Source organism: Sminthopsis crassicaudata, chromosome 3 (genome assembly GCF_048593235.1).
Source record: "Sminthopsis crassicaudata isolate SCR6 chromosome 3, ASM4859323v1, whole genome shotgun sequence".
Classification (NCBI taxonomy): domain Eukaryota; kingdom Metazoa; phylum Chordata; class Mammalia; order Dasyuromorphia; family Dasyuridae; genus Sminthopsis; species Sminthopsis crassicaudata.
The window spans coordinates 604,390,548-604,407,796 of record NC_133619.1 but is presented as its reverse complement, the minus strand read 5'-3'; the positions used below and the strand labels follow the sequence as shown (position 1 = coordinate 604,407,796).

Here is a 17,249-nt window from a genome sequence, read left to right as displayed (position 1 = left end):
TTTTAAAAGTTGAATGGGTTGAACTCCAGCTAAAATTCTGTGTTCCATTACTCCTCCTAGCTCTGACATCCTGAGTTCTAAGGATCCTCCCAGCTCTGGCATCCTGTGTTCTAAAGGCCTTCCCAGCTCTGACATCCTGTAATTTAAGGACCCTCCCAGGTCTGACATTCCCTATTCTAAAGCCTCCTCTAGCTCTGACACACTGTGTTCTAAGGCCTGTTTTTAAGTCCCCTATCAACTCTAATAAGCTATGATGATGAACTTCAGGGAAGAGAGTGTAAAATATACCTCACACAGTTTTAGTGACTGGTCAGTTTTAGTGAAGTGGAAAGCCTTGGTCCTGGGTTCAAATCCTGACTCTGACTCTCATCCCTATCCCCTGTGTGATCTTGGGCTAGTAACTTTCCCTAACTGAGCTTCATTTCATTTGTAAGATGAAGAAGTCAGATTCAATAAATCAACCAATAAACATTTATTAAGCACCTACTATGTGACAGTCAATGTGTTAAGCAAGTTCTGTATTGGTCCTTTTAGTTCTAGGTCTGTGATCCAATGATCTGTAAGTGCCTCAAGAAGATGAACTAAGGGAAGGATTTGAGAGATGAAAGGAGAGCCGGGCAAGAGAAAAGAAAATGTTGAGCCAGCAGAATCTCTACTGGGTCTGTATCCCAAAGAGATCATAAAAAAGGGAAAAGGTCCCGAGTGCAAAAATATTTGTAGCAGCTCTTTTTGTAATGGCAAAGAACTGGAAACTGTGGATGACCATCATCTGGGAAACAGCTGAATAAATTATAGTATATGAATGTTATGGAATATTATTGTTCTATAAGAAACGAGCAGCAGGATGATTTCAGAGAGTTCTGGAGAGACTTACAGGAACTGATGTGAAGTGAAATGAGTAGAATCAGGAGTTCATGGTACAGGGCAACAACAAGATTATGTAATGATCACCTGTGATGGACTTGGTTCTTTTCAATAATGAGATTATTCAGGCCAGTTTCAATAGATTTGTGATGGAGAGAGCCGTCTGCATCCAGAAAGAGCACTGTGGGGACTGAATGTGGAGCACATCATAGTATTTTCACCTTTTTATTGTTGTTCGCTTGCTTTTTTCTTTCTCATTTGTTTCTTTTTTGATCTGATTTTTCTTGTGCAACATGATAACTGTGGAAATACGAATAGAAGAATTGCACATGTTTAGCCTGTATTGGATTGTTTAGGGGAGGGGGTGGGAGAAAAGAGGGTGAAAGGTTTGGAGTACAAAGTTTTACAAAGATAAGTGCTGGAAGCTGTCTTTGCATGTGTTTTAAAAATAAAAAGCTATTTTTACAATTTTTAAAAAGAAGTAAAGGAGGAAAAAGGAAAGGGAGAGTAGAAACAGATGATTTTATCAATAGCTCATAAGGAAGTGATACAGGAAGCCCTGTTTCCTCCCTCCACCTAAAATACTCCACCACTCTCAACTCTGCCTCAAAGTCACAGCTTGTTCAATGGATCCTCAGGCCTGGAGTTTAAGCCCTCTCCAGTTCCTGGATTTGTTCATGGAATGAATAAGTTGGAAGGCACATAGAGGGGCAGACCCAGAAGGAGAGGCTGGGGGCTGGCCCAAGGGTCTCAGAGGGCCCCTCTTCATTCCTGTCATGCAGAAAGTCAAGCTCAAGGGGCAGGTACCTGGGCTTATCCTGCCACTCTCTCTGTGGTTGACACCTCCATTAGCCTGACACCTATTCACTCAATACTCCCAGCATGAATGCTCATTTTCGGTATGGCACCTTGGTTGGTTCATAGGTAGCACTATGTACTGATGCTGGAAGCTGGGGTTGAGTCCTGGGTCAGATATTTATCAGCTGAGGGCATCATTTTACTTCTCTGGGATTTGGTTTTCTTATCTAGAAAATGAGCATAATGATACTTGTACTACATGTCCCCCAGCTTCTGCCCGCCTTGGATTGTTGTAAGGAAAGAATCTTTTCAAACCCTGCGGTGTTACAGGAAATGGACTCATAAAACCTCCTCAATATGAGGTTCCACCAAATGACCATGGACTTGATGCCCTCAATAGGGCATCGCCCATTGCTTTTTTGCAGATGGATAAGTTTAATAAAAGGCTGATTTGTGGCAGCAGGGCTGAAGCCAATGGCTCTGCCAATGTCATGTGGTGAGCAGGTTAGGCAGAAACCTTAGGACAGAGAATGGTCAGGGCTTGGGAACTTAGAACCTTAGAAACATAGAATGTCAGAAATGGAAAGGACCTTAGAACACAGAATGTCAGAGATGGGAAGGACTTTAGAACATGGAATATCAGAGATGGAATGGATCTCAGAGCACCGAATGTAAGATATACAAAGACCTTAGGACATAGAATGTCAGAAATGGGAAGGACCTTAGAACACAGAATGTCAGAGATGGGAAGGACTTTAGAACATGGAATATCAGAGATGGAATGGATCTCAGAGTACAGAATGTCAGATATACAAAGACCTTAGGACATAGAATGTCAGAAATGGGAAGGACTTTAGAACACAGAATGTCAGAGATGGGAAGGACTTTAGAACATGGAATATCAGAGATGGAATGGATCTCAGAGCACAGAATGTCAGATATACAAAGACCTTAGGACATAGAATGTCAGAAATGAGAAGGACTTTAGAACACAGAATTTCCCTCAGAAATGGGAAAGATCTTAGAATACAAAATTTCTAAGGTGGGAGATACTTTACAACAGAATGTCAGAGATGGGAAAGTTCTTAGAACATAGAATGTTAGAAATGTGAAATATCTTAGAACATGGGATGTTCAGGTTCTAGAGGTACATTGGAAGACAGAATGTCAGAACTTGGAAGTATCTCAAAACACAGAATGTTAGAGACGGGAAGGATCTTAGAACAGAGAAGGTTGGAGATGAGACAGAACTCATAACACAGAATGTCAGAAATAGGAAGGACTTCAGAGTTCAGAATATCAGACATACATACAAAGACCTTAGAACAGAATGTCAGAGATGGGAAAGGCTTTAGAACAGAGAATGTCAGAGATGTAGAAGAACTTAGAACACAAAATTTCTAAGGTGGGGGATGTTTTAAAACAGGCTGTCTGAGATGAGAAAGTTCTTAGAACATAAGTTGTAGAGATTATAAATATCTTAGAACATAGAATGTTCAGGTTGCGGAGGTACCTTGAAAGATAGAAATGTCAAAACTTGGAAGTATTTCAAAACACAGAATGTCAGAGACGGGAAGGACCTTAGAAAGAAGAATGCCAGAATTGGAAGGGATCATCTAGATTGAATTCCTTATTTAAAAGACCAGAAAACTGAGTCCAGAGATCAGAAGTGACCTTGTGAGAGATTTCAGAACCAGCTAGAAACAGAAGCCAGAATTTGAACCCTGGCCTTCTTGTCTCTGTGACAGGTTGACTGATCCAACCCAAAAATGTGCATTCTTTCCTCCCCCACCCATCTGGCTGCAGGGGCAGGGGCAGGAAGGTGGGCAAGATAACCTTCTGACAAGTTCTGCTGCTATCTTGGCAATCTATTTCCTCCCCAGGGCTCAGAAGATGGATGGTGGACGATACAATGGCTTTGAGACAGCTCCTGCAGCTATCTGAGCTGGAAGCAACACCTATCTCAGTGACTTCGCTCCCCAAACCACAGGTTCCCCCACCTCTGGGGTGTGAAGCCATTACCATTCTGTCTTTTCTGACTGACAGGCTGCTGGGTGTTGGGTGAATAAGGTGTCAAACTGAGGGAAGTGACAACCACAGGGCCTTAAGGTTGGGGGTGGGGAGAGAACAATTAGCACAGATATCTGACCTAGAACTCTGCTTTCTGCATGGCAGACATGGGGAGGGGCACACTGGGACCCAAGGCAAGCCCCCAGCCTCCCCCTCCAGCCCTGGTCTTCTCCACGTGTGATCTGCCCCTACCTTCCATGGATAAGGCAGAATCCAGCTGGGCCTTCACCTTGGGACTGAGCATCCGGGGGTCAAGCTGTGTCCTTGAGACCTGAGTGGTTGGGCAGGGCTGACAGCAGGAGAGCATTTCAGGCAGTTGAGGGAGGGAGCAGGGGTTTTCTGTGGGTAGTTCAGCGTGCATTCTTATCTTAAAACATGAAGTCCCCTTCTGCCTTCTCCATCCAATCTTATTTTAATAATAACCTCAGTTTCTCCATTTGTAAAATAGGGATTCTAATACTTGTTCTGCTTTTCTTACAGAGATGACATGTAGGCTAAATGAGACCAAGAATAGAAAGTGCTTTGTAACCATAAAGCCCTAAGTGAATGTTATTAATATTAATAATACTCCTTAACGCTAGACCAACAAATCACCCGTTCAGGGAGCTTGCCCATCTATTTTGTTTTCTTCTTCATCCTCAAACAATCTATTTAAGGGAAATTTAATAGGGATTTTTCTGTTAGTATTGTTATTTGTCTTTCTTTCTTGAAGAAAACCCTGACATCAGGGAGATGATTCCATGACATTGGATTTAAGGTGAGTTGGGTTTAAGGGAGGGAAGGCTGCCTAAGGGAGGGAGGTCACTTGCTTCACTTTTCCTTCCAGAGCCATGTGGATCCAGTGGCCAGATATAAATCAGGATGTCAATGTTATAACTGAGGAAACTGAGATTCAGAGTGATTAGTTTAGTCTGAGGCTGCACAGCACAACAGGGGCTGGTATTCCTAGTAGCAGACATTAGCATCTCCACCCACCTCACCTGTCTCCCCTCTTCTCTCATCTCCTCCCATCTCATTTTACAAATGAAGAAATTGAGTACAAACAATCCAAGGGACTTCTCCAAGATCACATAGTCAATGGAGGAATTCAAACTCAAACCTGCAACTGGAACTTCTTTTTGCCTCCTTTTTATTTACTTTTTTTAATAATAGTTTTTACTTTTTTGTGTGTTTGTGTGTTTTTGCTGAGGCAATTGGGGTTAAGTGACTTGCCCAGGGTCACACAGCTAGAAAGTATTTGGTGTCTGAGGTCATATTTGAACTCAGATCAAGCTTTTACTTTTTTCAAAATACATGCAAAGATAATTTTCAACATTCACCCTTGCAAAACCTTGTGTTCCAAATCTCCCTCCCTCCCCACCTCCCCCTTCCCTTAGACATCACATTTATCATGTTGTACAAGAAAAAGCAGATCAAAGGGGGGGAGGGAAATGAGAGGAATAAAACCAAGCAAACAACAGCAAAGGTGAAAATATTGTGTTGTGATCCACATTCAGTTCCCATAGTCCCCTCTCTGGATGAAAATATTTGCCTCCTTTTTAAAAGGAGGGTTTGGACTCTTTGACCTCTAACATTCTTTCAGCCTTAGGTAATGTCTGTGTCCCAGGAGGGTTTTTTCCCACTGCCCTGCCTTCCATTAGGAATTAGAAACAATTGGGAGATGTGGATTTCTTTCTTAGGGTTCTCCTGCCACTATTCCCCCAACCCCTAACCAGAGGAATTGTCTGGGACTCTGGTTGTTAGGACCAGTCTCTGTCTCTCTCCAGTAGTGATTCTCAATATGGGATCTGGAAACTTGATTTTCAAATATTTTTATAACTTTATTTCAATTTATTAATAATATCCAATGTTGTACATAATATTTTAAAGTTTGCAAAACATTTTGCCTACATACTCATTTGATCTTCATAAGGTGAGATGGATGCTATCATTATCTCCCACTTTTTTGAGATGAGGAAACTGAGGTACAACAAGAGGTCATAGAACCTATAAGTGTCAGAGATGGGATTTGAACTCATGTCCTTTTGATTCAAAATTTAACACTCTTCCCACTATATCATAACACTTCTTCTATTGAGCTCTGATATTCTCTGTTCTAAGAGCCCTCCCAACTCTGACATATTGTGTTCTACAGACTATTCCTTACTTGTTTATGTTTATGTTCTATTTCCTCCATTTTCAATAATCGGCCTACCCAGCACCTACTGAAATAGGGTGCATTGTCATCTGCCTCCCCCCACCCTGCTTCCATCCTGCCCCTGTAGGAAGAGTTCTCCTGGCCTCTTCTTTGGGTAGAACTTTTAGGTGTTCCTCTCTTGAGGGAGCTGTGGGTAGGGGTGAGGATGGGCAGAGGATGTGCTGTGGTGTTTTAAAGTCTGTTGTCTTCAAATATGAGAGGCCAACAGTGACTTTGAAGCCCACTTATTTACCACTCCCTGGTTTCCAGGAAACCCCAAGGCCTCTTGAACAAAAGAGGGGTTTATGTGAAAGTGAACCCACTTAAAAACAGGTTTGGGGAAATCAAAGGGGCTTTTGGAAAAAGTGAGGGAGAAGCTAAGAAGGGGTAAATTATTGGTTTTCAAGCTCCATTTTTTTTCCTCAATAGTATTTTATTTTCCTAGTTATATATAAAGATAGCTTTCAACGTTCATTTGTGTAAGATTCTGCCAAATTGTTTCTCCCTCTTTCCTTTACCTCCCCACTCCCCAAGACAATAAGCATTCTGATCATTTTAATCATATTTAAACATCAATCATTTTAAACATATTTCCATATTTGTTATGTTGTGAAAGAAAAATCAGCACAAAAGGGAAAAAATCATGAGAAAGAGAAAAAAAGTAAACCAAAAGAAAGATGAAAATAGTATGTCAAGCTCCATATTGAAAAGGGGATTTCAGATTCAGACTTGGGGGTAGGCAGGAGTTGCTTAGTTTGGAAGAGGTTAGTGTATAGGGCCATCCCATCAGAACAGAGCCTTCCCAAGGGCAAGATCTATATTTTTGTCTTAGATGGAGAACTTCCTGAGGATTGGGTCTTTGATCTGTCTCCCCTTTCAGATAGGAGCCTCCATCATCTGACAGAAGATTAGATCAATTTCTCTTCTTTCTTTCTTTCCTTTATTCCCTGTCCAAGGACTTGGCTTTCCTGCCTTTCCTGGTCCCTAAAGGACAGAGATAGAATGACCTGGCTACTCAATTTCCCTGGGCAATATTCCATCTCCTATAAGAGACTTCTTTGAGAAATCTGATGAGAATGCCTTAATTTTTTGCACATTTCCAATAGTAGCCATTGACCAAATTCTAGGAAAATCTCTTTTTTTTTCCCCTAAAGCAATTGGGATTAAGTGACTTGTCCAGGGTCACAAATCTGACTTTTGACAGTACTCTGAACTGGACTAGTTGAGCCCATCTCTCTTTTCATCATCAGTATTCATTCCATGCTGTGACCCCCAGACTTAACAGAGGTTCTCCAGTAGAAATGGAGTTGTCCATCAATGGCTCCTTACCAACAATCTTCTCTAACAATCTCATAGCTTCAGCAACCTTTCCTTAAGCTCCTCACATTTATATAGCACTTACTATGTGTCTGGCATTGTGCTAAGTGCTTTAAATGCATTTTCTCATTTGATCCTTCCCATATGTTCTTATTTATCTCCCCCATTACATTGTAAACTCCTTTAGGACAGAGATTGGTTTTTGCCACCATTTGTATCCCCAGTATTTAATTCTATTCCAGACACATAGTCGATGCTTAATGAACGTTTATAGATGAGTTCTCACAATAATTCCAGTAGGTAGGTGCTATATTGTTTTTATGCCCATTTTACAGTAGAAAAATGAAAGATAAGTGACTTGCACAATTGTCTGATGTTAGATTTGAGGTCAAGTCTTCCTGATGCCAGGCCCAGCTCTCTATCCACAGCACTACTAATTAACTGATTCATCAACCAAATAGATCCATACCTCCGGTCTTTCATATGACCAATCACTTTTGTTCCATAAGTAATAAGAAAGTGACAGGCTCTGGAAATGTTATAGAGCATGTACCCAAACTGGTAGAATCCTATTAGGCAGATGAAGATCATCTTTCGTTCATCTTTCTCTGCCCCAGGGATCTGACCGTATCCACTGTGCCAGTTCAACATTGAAAACCATTGATTACTGCTGGAACTCTCTCTTCCCAGAAATCAGCAGGAGTCAGGATCACTAAACGTCTTTATTCTGGATCTTTTACTGTCACCCTCCAACGCCAGGTCACGAGTGCGAGAGAGCGTGAGTTCCACGACCCAACTTTCTCCTACTCCTCCCACACAAGTCACTTCCCCCTCTTTGTCCCAACAATCAAGTCAGCACAGAACAGCTGGGGAGGGTCAACCTTCAATCAAGTTAATAGAGAACTGTCCAATTGGCAATTAGTCTCACGTGCTTCATTATCCAAGTGCATTGCTCAATTCTAGCCCTTTACAGATTACCTCACAGGCAATCCAGAGTATCTTGAGTTCATGGTACTGGGGTTCCTTCAGTTCTCCAGGCTTCTACAGCCATCTCTCAAGCCCCCTGTTAAATGAGCCTTGAGTTCTTTCAGGTGTTTCCTAATTCTTCTCTGTCCCATAGAGCAATTTTTCAAGCTCACTCTCAGAAAGGTTGGGAATTATCCAAGGAAGCCTTTTTTCACCTTGATTTCTGAGCATGCTCATAAAAGTTAGCATTTACTATGTACTATGTATGTGCAGTGCATGGAGAGCTGGGTCTGGAGTTAGGAAGACTCATTTTTCTGAGTTCAAATTCAGCCTCAGATACTGTGTAATTCTGGGCAAGACAGTGCATCCTGTCTGCCTCAGTTTGCTCATCTCTAAAATGAGCTGCATAAGGAAATGGCAAATCCTTCTGGAATCTTTGCCAAGAAAGCCTCAAATGGTGTCACAATAAGTCAATCATGACTGAAAAACACCAGCAGTGTAATGTTTTAGGAAGACTTGAGTTCAAATCTTACTTCTGATACTTAACTGTGTGACTATGAGCAAGTTACTTAACCTTTCTCAGCCTCAGTTTCCTCATCTGTTAAATGGGGATAATAAAATAACAGCCTCTCCCTGAATCATTGTGAGGATCAAATGAGGAGATAACCATCTATATCTATCTATCTATCTATCTATCTATCTATCTATCTATCTATCTATAGATTCTATCTATCTCTATCTCTCTCTAAATTTATATCTCGATAGATAGATAGATAGATAGATAGATAGATAGATAGATAGATAGATAGATATAGAAAGATCCTCACAATGACCCTCTCTATTATCCTCATTTAATCCTCCTAATGACTCAGGAAGAAAGGTACTGTTGTACCTCTGAACTGAACTGACTGAAGGGTCACCACTATGTTATAGCATGAACTCAAGATTTTGTCATTTTACCAATGAAGCAACTGAGGTTTAGGAAGCTTAAGTTACTTGCTCAAGGTCACAGAGCTAGTAAATGTTGATGACTGCAAGTCCAGCACTTCATGTTTTGTGCTACTTATCAACCAAAAAATATGTATTAAGTGCCTCCTAAGGACCAGGTACTATGCTATGTACTGGAAATTCACAAACAAAAAATAAATCTGTTTCTTCCCTTAAAGAAACAACATGTGTACATACAACAGTATTTAAAATGTACATAGACTAAATTATAAAGTTAGAAGAAAGTCATTCCTCAGTAGATAAGTAGTAAAAGAATGTGAACAGGTATTTTTCTTTTTTTTTTTCATAAATTGGCATTTATTATATAAGTTCAAAAACAGGTTATTAGGGATGGAGGCACATTCAGAACAGTCAAAGAGAGAAAGGAAGGGGAGGAAACAAGGAGAGCAGAGTAGCTCATCTGTGTCTGCTTGGGAGGAGGGGGGAGTTGATCCTGATTTCTGAGTCTTGATCCAGGGCACCCAATGAAGCACATGATAAGAGTTCCAAAGTACAGTGTTAAGAAGACATGAAGTAGTGGTCAAAGTTACACATTCATCCAAAGGTAGGTCTGCCATTCTCCTTGGACCAGTACTACCGCTGCTTTTATAAACTGAAGCCTTAGAAGTTTGACAACTTCCTTCTCACTCATTTCAGCTCTTAGGAAGCATTCTTGGAGTTAAAGTCTTTGTGCTAAATAATTTTCATCGCCTCTCTAATGTCTTGCATTTTGCTTTGAACCATCTCTGTCTCTCTTCTCTTGCCATCTATAAGACATCCTTGTTCTTTCCCTAATTTCTTTGAAGATGTATCCAAGTTGGAGGCTTCCTGCTCAAGAGATGCTCCTTGTTCCTCAGTGATCTGATTCAGGCAGATAAGGCTGAAGTGCTGTATATTTCTGGTTTAGATCCTTTAGGTTTCTACTTATATTTACTGCAATATCTTTCATTTCTAGATGCTTCAAGTTGGCCAGATTGTTCATATTTTCCAGAAGCTTATAGTCTTCACTGGTGGCTATCAGCTCACCAGTCAGGTACGTGGCTATCTTAAAGAACATGTCCTGGCACAGTCCCATGATGTCCACCTTGACAGGCTCCATGGCCTCCTTAACTGTCTCCAACATTGCTGGGGAACAGAGGAAGGAGTAAGGATAGAGGGAAGGATTTGGATGGGAGAGGAGAAGAAGAGGAGGAAGGGAGGAGGAAGGAGAAGGGAGTAGGAAGGGTAGGAAAAGAGAAGACTGAGGGCTGAGGAGGGGAAAAAACAGGTAATTTTCAAAAAAGAAATTTAAGCTATCAACAATTAAATGAAGAAAAATGTTACAAGATTCTACTTCACACTCCTCAGATTGGTAAAGATGGCAAATGTTGGAGGGGCTGTGGGAAGAAAGGCAAAATAATGTACTGTTGATGGAGCTGTAAATTGGTCCAGTCATTGTAAAAAGCAATTTAGAACTATGCCCCCCATTACCAAATTGTGTATTCAACTTTAATTCAGCTCTATCACAATGGTTTTTGCCCCAAAAATGTCAAAGAAAAAGAACCCACGTTACATATTTATAGCAGTTAATTTTTGCTTTAGCAAAGAATTTGAAATTAAGGAGGTGTCTACCAATTGGGAAATGTTTGAACAAATTGTAGTCTATGGAATATAATTGAACTGTAAGAAATGATGAAAAGTATGGTTTCAGAAAAATATGGAAAGATTTATAAGCAGAATGAAGCAAATATAATTCTCAAAATAGAAACATCATAAAGTCAAACTACTTCAAAAGACTTATGAACTCTGCTGAATACAGTGACCAACGATATAACTCTAGGGGATCAATGAGAGATATGTTCCCAGTCCTGAGGAGTGATGGGCTTAAGATGCACAAAAACATACAATTTTGGACACAACCAATGTGAGAGTTTCTTTTGTTTAATGAGGCATAGTTACACAGATTTTGTTTTTCTTTTTTCTTTTCATTTTGGGGGTAGAGTAGCAGAAAGAAGAATGTTAGGGATATGGAATAAAAAGAAAGAAAAAGAAGAAAAGAAGGATCATTGAAGCACTTTTAAAAATGCATAGAAAGTACAGAAAGACCAGAAAGAATTACAGGCAAGCAGCACTACTGTGAAAATTACATGTTACCGGGTATGGCAGACCCCATGGGAGATTACATGGTAAAAGTCCTTTACCACAATGCTTCTATGCTCACACAGTCCCTGCCATGGAGATTAAAGCTGGTGGATCTCTTAAATTTGCAAATTTTGAACAGCAGTGGACTGATTTGATGAACTCTTTTCATCTTAATCAGCATCAATAAGCCCAGGGAATAGAGGGCCACCAGACTACTTAAGAAGAGAGTAACTTGGTCAACAGAGCACATTAAAGCTTCCAAGCCCATCAGTATTGAAATCAGTTGATGAATGGCTGCTGTAATTCCAGACTGGGCAAGACAGGAAGACCTGTTCTCAAAAAACAACAAAAGAAATTACATGTTGAATTTATAATTAATTTATAAAGAGGAATGAGCTGCACATACTAGAAATTCATCCTTTCTTTTTGTATTATACTAAATAGAAGAAAAGCTAATTTTATTGAGTATTTTTAAAGTTCATTTTAATTATTCATATAGTTCTTCCATTCTTCTCTATAGTTCTTCATATAATTCTTGACTTAATTAAGTTCAGCTAAAATATATTGTTATTCTCATTTTTAATTACTCTTTATATAGTCCTTTCCGGTACCAGAGAATTATCAAAGTTGAACTTTTCTGGCTTTCCTTTGAGATGAAGAGAGATCAGCTATGTCACCTCTGGCCTCTTTCTTGTTGTTTGTTTCCATATAGAAGTCAGAAATTATCAGTGTCTAAGTATTACTTCCAGATTGTTGCTTGTAATACTCAGCTAGTACTTTGAGCAGTCTGGAGTTGATGGTTAACTAATGCTGACTCTCCAGAGATGTTTGTTAGTTCTATATATACTGGAGCCGTACTGTTCATCTTCTAGCTGATCGACACAAATCACTTAGGCAACTTCAGGTTCCCATTTCTATAACCCAAATACTGGTAGTATTCACTCAGTCCTTTACAACTTAGTTTTAGACCAAGAATATACTGCAAACATCTTTCATAAAATGATAAATATACTTTTTATTTGAGATCCACTGCTCAATGCATCAGGGCACACTATACAACTTCAATAGTCACTGGCATTAATATATTGGGTCTTGACCCCTCAGGATCATAGAATCCTAAATTTTGAGCTAGAAAGGAACTTAGGGGTCATTGAGTCCAATAGATAGATGGACTTTTCTGTCACTTGTCTAAGTGATCACATACCACAGTAATCTGTGAAGCTGGCTTCCCTACTCTAAGCCCCAGGCTTAATCTCTCACTTTCCTATGCTCCCTTTCGCAGGAGTTACTAGGAAGAGGATTAACATTGCAGCCACATACCACTCTATTGATGTCTAGTTATGGTACCAGACGATGGTCAGCCTCTTCACTGCGCTGCCACCTGCTGGTGTCTGCACTGGTGCCTCCGTTCTCAACGTCCACTGATCTTTGTTGCCATCTGCTGGGTGTTCTCCTCAACCGGATCTGTTCAATGACCACTCTCAAGATGTCTTAGCTCTTTGGGTAAATTAGATCCAAAACTGGGCGAGAAAAGTACTCAGGCTTAGATTAAGTATCTCTTTTGAATTATCTTCTGGCAGTTCTTGAATTTTTCCTAGGATTTCCTTGTGGTCTACTCAGAACCAGGAGATCATTATACACTTCAACAACAATACTATGTGAGGATCAATTCTGATGGACGTGGCCCTCTTCAACAACGAGATGATTCAAACCAGTTCCAATTGTTCAATAATGAAGAGAATCAGCTACACCCAGAGAGAGAACTATGGGAAATGAGTGTGGACCACAGCATAGCATTTTCTCTGTTATTGTTTGCTTGCATTTTGTTTTCCTTCTTAGGTTTTTTAAACTTTCTTTCTAGATCTGATTTTTCTAATTCAGCAAGATAACTATATAAATATGTATACATATATTATATTTAACATATACTTTAATATATTTATCATGTATTGGACTACCTGCCATCTAGGGGAGGGGGTGAGGGGAAGGAGGGGAAAAGTTGGAACAGAAGTTTTTGCAAAGATCAATGTTGAAAAATTACTCAGGCATATGTTTTGTAAAAAAAAAAAAAAAAGCTATAATAAAAAGGGAGGAAAGAGTGAATGTTTAAAACTAGTTTTGCATGTATTTTGAAAAATAAAAAGCTTTTATTAAAAAAATCTCAAGCAACCCAGACCCAAGGGCACTGTACTAAATCCTCTCTTTCACATTGACCAATTGTACCATTACTGATTTTTTGCAAACTTTTTTCCTTCCATTATTTCTCATCATTTTATGAGCTATTATTTCTCATACCTTTCACCATCAAATTCTAAACTAGTATTATCTTTAGTTTTCATATCTCTCTTCTTGAAAAAGTCAGATGTCTGCTGTTTGAGGCAGTTTTCAGATTTTGATCATGCTTTATATTACTTATACAGGCTAGTGTGTCTTCCATAGATCACTTTTTTTTTTTGCAACAGTATTTTGTTTGAATGAATCAGGTTGAAGTGCCTGTAATTACATGCCATACCTATTTATTTATATCCTTGCTTCTAAATTTGGTATTGATGCTTGTCTTGTTATAGAAATCGAAGAATTAAAGGAAAACTTGCTAGCAGCAAGAGCCAGGATGAGGAAATGCATGCCCCTATAATATTTAGAAATTCATCTTTCTAGTTTTTCTTTAGGAATTAATTTTCAAGCATTTTAGTTTCAGAAATGCAGGACATCAGCAAGAAAGGAGCCTTTTCCCAGAAAGCCACAGGAATGCAAAACTAGCAAGGATCAGGTTAGGGTAAATAGAAAGTAAGTTGAGGAAGGCAATTAAGAGGGCAAAAGAGGATTGTGTTCTCTGAAGCTTTGCCTTGACATATACGGAACAAGGCCAATAGAAACCAATGGTATGATAATAATGGTAAACAATGACAGAGTTGGGACATTCCCATTGTATTGTGTGACGTTTGAGGGAGGGAAGGAGAGAGGAACAATACATTTGAATATCATCTAAAGGAGGGGAGGAATGTACCTTGCTGAATATTTCTAAGTGGAAATTTTTTTCAGATTTTATGTGACAAGTTTCATCTCCAGAGCTGCTAGTGGGATTTAAAATAAAATACTTAGATCATAGGATCATAAATTAAGAACTAGAAGGGATCCTAGAAGCTATCTAGTCCAACCCCCTCATTTTATATTTGTGAGACTGAGGTTCAAGGAAGTAAATTGGTGGTTTCTGCTACTAGTTCAGTCTATCCAATAGCATGGGAATGGGAGGAAGAGATTCACTCAAATATTGTTATGACAGCTGATTACTGGATTTTATAACAACAACAACAACAAAATAAATTAGTAGGAAGAAATTGTTCAACAAGTAATGAATTTCCAAATCAGAAAAAAAAAAGTCAAGTATAATTTGGCAAAATGTCATCTGGTCTTCTTGATGTTGCTCAAACACTTTGATTTCTGTGTCTTTACATAGGCTGGAAATTTGTGCTTCTTCACTACAATTCATATAATACAAAGTCCTTGAGAGCACAGACTATTTCTTTGTCTTTGTAACACAAGTGCCTATCACAATTCAGTGCCACTTCTTACAAGAAGCTTTTTCTGAGCTCCTTTCTCACTAGTGCCTCTCTCCTACTTCCCAAAATTATCTTTTTTTGTATGTATTTTATGTCATTATATGTGTACATATTGTTATCCCTTGAGAGAATGTAAACTCCTTAAAGACAGGAACTGTTTCATTTTTTCTTTATAAACCTCATGCCTGATACGTAATAGGGCTTAATAAATGCTTAACCAATTGAAAAGCCTTGTGAGTTATGAATTTCAAATATTATCCTTATTTTGCAGATAAAAAAACTTAAGACCCTAAGGAATTAAGTGATTTGGTTATGATCACACAACTAGAAAATTTCTAAGGTTGAATTTGAATATCAGTGTCCTTCCCAATATTGAATTTACCACAAGGTCACTCATCTGATCATGTCTAAATGGAAATGGTCACTCTCTTTTGAAGCCTAATTTTATAGATAAGGTTATCCAGGCCCAGGTGACCATCATAAGTTGCCTGAGGTCACACAGCTAGTTAGTGGCTGAGCTCATATCAGATTTTGATTTCCTCCCACTGAGTTCAAGAGACCATACCAAGCTGACCTCTGACTTATTAGTCTTACGTAGATATGTACATGTGATAGGAGAAAAGGCAGCAGAGATTAGTTCTTCAGTGATTTCATTCCATTCTTTACCTCAAGTTGGTCAGGTATTTGCTTTTTTTTAGTGGTTAATTGGAGTCACAGAATCTATGTTTTAATTTCTAACTCAGACATTTCCCACTGTGTGATCATGAGCAAGTCACTTAGGTCTCAGCTTTCTCATCTGTAAAAAAAAAAGAGACATCAGACTAAATTATTTCTAAGGTAACCTTGAACTCAAAATCTTTACTTCTAGGATTTATGATCCCTCCTAGCCCCATTCCCACTTGGGTTTTAGAATAGCAAAATCCTATAGGTGATTCGTTAAGGTCTGGAACTAGAAGATAGGATTTATGGGTCCCCTTATCCATCATATTCTTCAATTTCTGAAAAGTGCATTGAATTGCCTGATAAGCAGATGTTGGGAAGAAAAGGGTTGAGATAGAAGTTATCTCTAAATGGTTTACCTATCCCTTGACTGTACCCTTCCTAGAGTAGTATCATGAGGAGAATCTGGAAAAACCAGATTCTCAGCAATCCTGAATATTGGAAAGATGGGGACTTCAGGTTTACAGCAGAGAGGGTGGGTCAGTGGGATCAGAAAGGATCAAAATGTCTTTCATACTACCTTGAGGCTTCTTTACAGGGGAAATCTGGCTCAGGCCACCCCCTATTGGTCCCAGAGCCTACCTGGGTTCAGTGATAAACCTTTGTGAACAAAGGGAGGAACTAAGGATTGCTGAACACAGGAAAGAAAGTAATTTTTTGGTAAATTTATTAATAGATTGTCCTATACGGGGATCCTCACCCTGCAAAATTTTGCTGGTGATACTGAGAAACAGTATAATATAATGGAAGGAATGACAAACTTAGGATGGGAGAAATTTCAATTCAAATCTCATCTCTGATATTTACCAGATAAGTGACCCCAAACAAATGATTTAACATTTTACAGACATTATCTGTAAAATAAATAATAATACAGCCATTCGGGAGACTTTCAGTGTGATCCAGGGACTATAACACTAAAGCGTTTGAAACAGAAAACATCCTATTCTGATGGAAGTGGATATCTTCAACATAAAGAAGATCCAACTCACTTCCAGTTGATCAATGATGGACAGAAACAACTACACCCAGAGAAGGAACACTGGGAAGTGAATGTAAATTGTTAGCACTACTGTCTATCTACCCAGGTTACTTATACCTTCGGAATCTAATACTTAATGTGCAACAAGAAAATGGTATTTACACACATATATTGTATCTAGGTTATATTGTAACATATGTAAAATGTATGGGATTGCCTGTCATCTAGGGGAGGGAGTAGAGGGAGGGAGGGGATAATTTGGAAAAATGAATACAAGGGATAATATTATTTAAAAAATTACTCATGCATATATACTGTGAAAAAAAATTATAAAAAATAAATAAAAAATAAAAAAAAGAAACAGAAAACATCCAAAATGGCTTAAAGCAGTGATATGGTATTATTGGAAGGACCAAGTGAAATAATTAACATTAAAAAAAAAACTTTATAAATGTCAACTATTATCCTCCTTCCCCTTGGTAAGGTTCTTTGTCAAAATGTAGCACTCAGTCACTCTATCAAAAAATATTAAGTGCCTACTATCCTGTAGAATCCTGAGTTGTTAATTTATTTTCAGTCATGTCCAAGTCTTTGTGATGCCATTTGGGATTTTCTTAGCAAAGATTCTGGAGTGATTTGCCATTTTCTTTTCCTCCAGCTTATTGTACAGCTGAGGAAACTGAGGCAA

The 17,249-nt window shown here is 38.9% G+C and overlaps 1 pseudogene; it reads right to left on the bottom strand.

Annotated features, from left to right (window-relative positions):
• Positions 1-9,882: 9,882 nt before the first annotated feature.
• Positions 9,883-10,235, bottom strand: LOC141559978 (biogenesis of lysosome-related organelles complex 1 subunit 2-like; annotated as a pseudogene).
• Between the last annotated feature and the right edge of the window lie 7,014 nt (positions 10,236-17,249).